We start from the raw sequence: 6,000 nt of genomic DNA, 5'->3' as shown, positions 1-6,000 counted from the left end.
GGGGCATTGCGGGCAGACATTCGCCCAGATGGCCGCCAGCTTCGCATTCCGCGGCACGATGCGGTTTTACACTGGCTGGGATTCCGAGGTATGTTATGGTACTGGCCGAGTTTCAAACATACTCTCAGTTAGATAGGGTTCCAGAGTTTCTGGTGTTACATGTGGGGGGGAATGATCTGGGGGTGCACCTGTTTCGTGAGTTAGTGCGGGATATTAAACACGATTTATTATGTTTATGGGCATCTTATCCACGCTTAGTTATTGTTTGGTCGGACATAGTTCCGAGGAAGTTTTGGCGTTTAGCAAAATCAGTCGAGAGGGTTAACAAAGCCCGCTTAAGGTAAACCGGGCGGTGTCACATTTCGTTGCCAAGAACGGGGGTATTTGTGTTCGACACAGGGATTTGGAGTCAGGAGTCGGAAATTATTGGAGGAGTGATGGAGTACATTTGACCGAGGTTGGAATTGATTTGTGGAGCCTGGCTTTAGCAGAAGGAATTGAGAGGGCGGTGGTGGTTCGGAGGGACTCACAGGCTTAAGGTGGTCAAGGCCTGTTTCGCTGTGATGGGGGGAGTCCTTGAGGTTGGTCAGTACAAAATAGTGGGGGGGGTCACATCGGGGGTATGCGTCCCCCAAAAAGGTAGATAATTTGAAGACTTCATAGGGTGTTATCCCTTTGAAGTTGTCTTCTGGTGGTTGGAGCCATCTGCAGGGGTTAACGGTGCCTCCGAGCTGGTTTACGGCTGGAGGTAAATAGTTGGTGGTGGTTTGCAGATGGCTAATTTAAAGGAAATCGGAAAAAATGGCTTCAAGGACTTCCCCTGCTCTGTTTAGTGTTAAAAAATGTTGATTGTTATTTATGATTCTGACCCATGTTGGGTCATGTGAATTATAGTAGGAATTCTCTGGTCAAATTCCTAAAGGAGTTATCCGAATGTTTCGGATTAAATTGCATTTCAAAATAATGTAAATTAATAAACGGCTGCTGTGGCCATTTCACATCCAACCTCGGTTGTCACGTGTCTTTATTGGGAGGTGAGCGAATAAAGGGGAATAAAAGGTTAAATGGTTAATTAGCACATGACTCTACTTAGGCCAGTCAGGGAGTCCCCCACTTATCCTCTGGAGGACACAGAACATTATAGGGCAAGTATATATGTGCCTTGAACCTCTGCAACTACTTTTTACCCAGCTGACTGGATGGGTTACAACTCACACAGCTTGTAAATTGTAACTCAAGCCATGTCTATACCTTTCTATGGAAAAATAAATCTAATGTTGACAGGCGGCAAGTGTTTCTGACTATTAATATTGTGACTTTTAAATGGCCGTTAAACATATAGAGTTATTATCAGTGCAGGTATGATCGTAGGAACAAAAGACCTAAATCCTGAATATCTATATTGTAAAAACTGCTGCTAATTAATATAATATGCATCCATAACACTGAATCATAGACTACATGGGTCCATACTTGTGTGCGTCTGATTTTATACAGAGACACAAAGAAGTTTTTTTCTATGGATTCATATGGAAACAATGAGAAAAAATCGCATGCTCGAACGCATGCCATATTAAAGAGGTATTCTAACATAGAAGCAGAGCTTCTAGGGTAGAATATGGTACCTCATGGAAGGACTATATGGTTCTTCTTATGGAGGCACTATATAGCAGCACATGGATTGCATACCAATCTATTATAAGGACCCATTCGGACTCCATGTGCTGCCGTACTCTCACAAGCTGCGGTGATGTACAAATCATAAAGTATCATGCATGCAGGAAGCACAAAGCCATTTATGAAAAAATGAATAAAATACTATGTGAAAACTGACTTTACATTTTTGAACAGAGATTTCATTTAACTTCTTAACGACATGCCACATAGTAAAGAAAGGAGGAAACCTCCAGCTCACCAGTAGTTGCGTCTCCAGACACCTCGCACGGATCCCCGCTACGGCCAGCGGTAGGTATATCAGGAAAAAGAAAGAGAAAATCCAGCGCTGTGTTTGATTAAAAAGGAAAATTGTTCCCAATTTTATTGAAAAAATGGTTAAAAGTTACACGGAGACGCAGTCTCAAGGTGTATATATAAAGCGGGCTGGATGACCTTGGCCTACGCGTTTCGAGCAAGCGTGTTGCTCTTAATCATGGCAAAATGGATATGAGTGCCCCCAATGCTGTGTCTGCTTTATATACAAAGCAAACTACTATTCCAGAGTCAGCATAGGCTGACATTGATTGATAATTAATTCCGCAGGTGGAAACTTTAACCCATGTAGTGAACATGGGTGGAGTGTGTTTTCGTTACTTTGTGTAACATGGTGAATTGGCTCTGAGTATCAGCGATCCACTTGTTTGTTTTTTACAAAACCAGAGCACTAATATAATGCTCTGGTTTTCCAGATCGTATTTGTTGAACCTTGGATCGTTTGATACTAATTTTTTTATGAGTACTGGCCGGAAATACAAATTGAGATAGTCAGCGAACAGAAAATAGACTCAGCATAAAAGGGGCAAACATATATTAAACATTCCAAATATATAACAAGCGAAATAAGAATAAAAATAAAAATGAATACAGATATAAAAAGACATTTACAGATCATGATCTGGTAATCTAGCTTCTAATATATCTGAATCACATTGGGATATAAACAAAAACAATGAGACATCTGCTTGTATATAATATTTAAACATAACATTGTATTGGCACATGTGGTTTGATTAAAAAGAATGAGGGAAAAAAGAAATTTCCCTGCCACTATGACCCATTAGACTTGAAATTGGAAATTTAGTACATATGTATATATCCAAGGTATAGGAATTACATTTATCTCGAGAACATTTGTATATTGTATATAGAAAATCAAACATACATGGTTTCGTATGGATCAAGATATCCTATCAATGTATCTTACTATAATTGTAGGCTAAGAATCGCGGAAGATCTTTTAATATCGTACTAAAACATACTTTGAATGTAAGTATGTATAATTCACAACATTCCCCATGTTTTCGTTATTGTTATTTTTATTTTGAATGTGGAGACTAAACTAGTGTTCGAATACACAGGGCTGATGTCTATTACAAAAAACTTGTGAACACGCTCCCATCGCCGCCGCCCGTCTTTTGTCCATACAGCACAGCCTAAACTGAACAACGGCCATATCATGACACTCTTCAATCAGAGCCACCCGAGGGCACGACCTAGCCTCAACCAGCACGAAAAACAGTCCGACAACTGCCCCATGTGAACGGTGATTACAATTCCACTGTACACTTTTGTATTGTATTTGGGTTTTATGGAGTTGTAATAGAACTAGATGTTGTAAGTATTTTGGAAACATAAAGTGTATGTATACAGGGATTCTTCTAGTACAAAGTTTACAATACCGAGACAAATATGTGTTTAGAGTACATCTGGATGAATAGCTTCAATCCTCGGGCTGTGTTAGACAATTGTTAAAGGAATGTCCTGGGAAATATGTAAACTGGATAATAAATTCGTTATATCCCATAATCCTGGGATTATTCTACTAATTTTCTGGGCATTGATATATATATTTTATTTATAAGATCTTTAATCTGTATCATAATCCTAGTAGCAAAAATTATATGCATCCAGTAAGTATAGTCCCTATAGACATGGGACCATTTTTGATATACACAATATCTAAACGAAGTTACGTATAATATTAATTAATATGTTTGATGCATACTAATAGTTTATATATTTGATCAGTATAGATCTTTGTAGTGTTATTTGTCTAGATATTTGAAACCACGCGATTTTGGAAAAATTGAGAAACTCTTGGACCTATATGAAGTTGGATGACAATGTGGCTTATTTAATAATGGAACATGAGCTCTTTTTAAGATTCAAACCTGCAGGGAAACGTGTCTGTAGATTGTATATCCAGAAAGCCTCCCTGGTCAAAAGAAGGTGTTTGAGATCCCCTCCCCTCACTGTACCTCTGACTTTCTCTATTGCGTATGTACTGAAAGAATTTATATTTCTATTGTGACATGATATAAAATGTCGGGCAGCATTAGATATATTGGTTATATTAGGATTTCTTATATAACCTAGATGTTCTAGGATGCGTACTTTGAATTTCCTTGTTGTGCATCCCACATATTTTAAATTACATGTGGTGCATTCAATAATATATACCACGTTAGTACTATTGCAGTTGATATATGATTTGACTTGAAAATTAGTGTCCTCCATGGAATTAGAGAAATGTTTGATAGTTTTAGATATGTTGCATGTTTTGCAAGGATGTACTCCACATTTAAAAAAGCCCTTGTGTGTTAACCAAGTGGGTTTGGAGTTGCTACATGTCAAAAGTGACGGGGACAATTTGTTGCCTAGGGTGGTTGCCCTGCGGGATACCACTCTACAACCATTTTGCAAAACTTGTTCTAATTTAGAATCTTCAAACAAAAGAGGGATATACTTTAACACTGTTTTTTTAATTAAATTGAATTGGTTACTATATTCTAGTACCAAGGTTGGCATGTTGGAATTGGTTCCAACCAACTCGGTAGCTTCCGTCTTTTTGTCAACCTTTAAAAGGGAATCTCTCGTTTTGGTGCCCACTATTTTTTTGGCTCTATCTAACATCCAATTTTTATAACCTCTGGCTTTTAATTTGTGACATGTCTCAGATTCCTCTTTGGCATAACCTATCTCCGTGCTGCAATTCCTTTTTGCACGTGTTAGTTCACCTACTGGTATTGCCGTGATAGTGTGTTTTGGATGGCAACTAGTGGCATGCAAGATGGTATTCCCTGATATGGGTTTATGAAAGATTTCTGAATCAATATGGGAACCTACAGTGGATGTAAATTTTATATCGAGAAAATTGATGGTATTTTGGTTATAAGAGTAAGTGAATCTCAAATTGAGATCGTTAGCATTTAAGAATTCCAGAAATTTAGGAATGGCAGATACATCTCCCTCCCAGATGAATAGAAGGTCATCTATGTATCTGCCATACCAGTGGATGTTTTCCGCATACGTGTTGGTGGGGGAGAAGAGAAAAGACTCTTCCCACCATGCCATAACTAAATTAGCCAAGGATGGGGAAAATGTAGCTCCCATGGACACCCCTCGTTGTTGTAAGTAGAAAGTACCTGCAAAGTTGAAAAAATTGTGTGTCATTAGGAAATAGGTTATTTCTATCAAAAATTTTTGTAATGTTTCATCAAATGAACTATATTTGTGGAGGTGATGGGTGAGAGCTTTAATAGCCACTGGATGTGGAATGCTGGTATATAAAGACACCACATCACATGTGAGCCATATATGGTTGTGATTCCAGATTTTATTGTGGAAAATAGATAGAACATCCTTTGTGTCCCTTAAATGACCCGGTACCCTAGATACGAATGGCTGTAAGAAGGAATCCAGCCATTCGGATGTTTTCTCAGTAAGAGAACCTATACCCGAGACTATAGGTCTCATTGGAGGGGGATTGATGCCCTTATGTGTCTTGGGTAAGGCATGGAGTATGGGTATTACGGGAGACTCTACTAACATGTAATCATATTGTTTCTTGGTAAGTATGCCCGTATTCAGACCCTTATCCAGTAGATTGTTCAACTCTAAGGAAAAAACGTTAGTAGGATTATGTTGTAATTTAGTGTAGGTATTTGTGTCACTCAACAATTTATTTATTTGGTCTATATACATGTCCTTATCCATGACGGTAATGGAACCGCCCTTATCTGCCATCTTTATGATAAGGTCTTCATTGTCCTGTAAGGATTTCAATGCTTGTTTTTCAGCCAGGGTAAGGTTGTGAGTGGAAGCATAATTTTTTGTCCGGTCTTTGATTCCGTGTAACTCTCTTTCCATGATATATTGGAATCTGTCCATGGACTCTGTACGGGATTGTACTGGGTAATAATGAGGATTTCTGGTTACAAACTTGGTTGACTGGTTGCTGATGGCAACTTCAGTGTGTTCCTCGGCAAGATCTTCTAAGTGTAA

The sequence above is a fragment of the Rhinoderma darwinii genome, chromosome 6, assembly GCF_050947455.1.
Source record: "Rhinoderma darwinii isolate aRhiDar2 chromosome 6, aRhiDar2.hap1, whole genome shotgun sequence".
In the NCBI taxonomy this organism is placed as follows: Eukaryota; Metazoa; Chordata; class Amphibia; order Anura; family Rhinodermatidae; genus Rhinoderma; species Rhinoderma darwinii.
Note: the sequence above shows the minus strand (reverse complement) of the source record.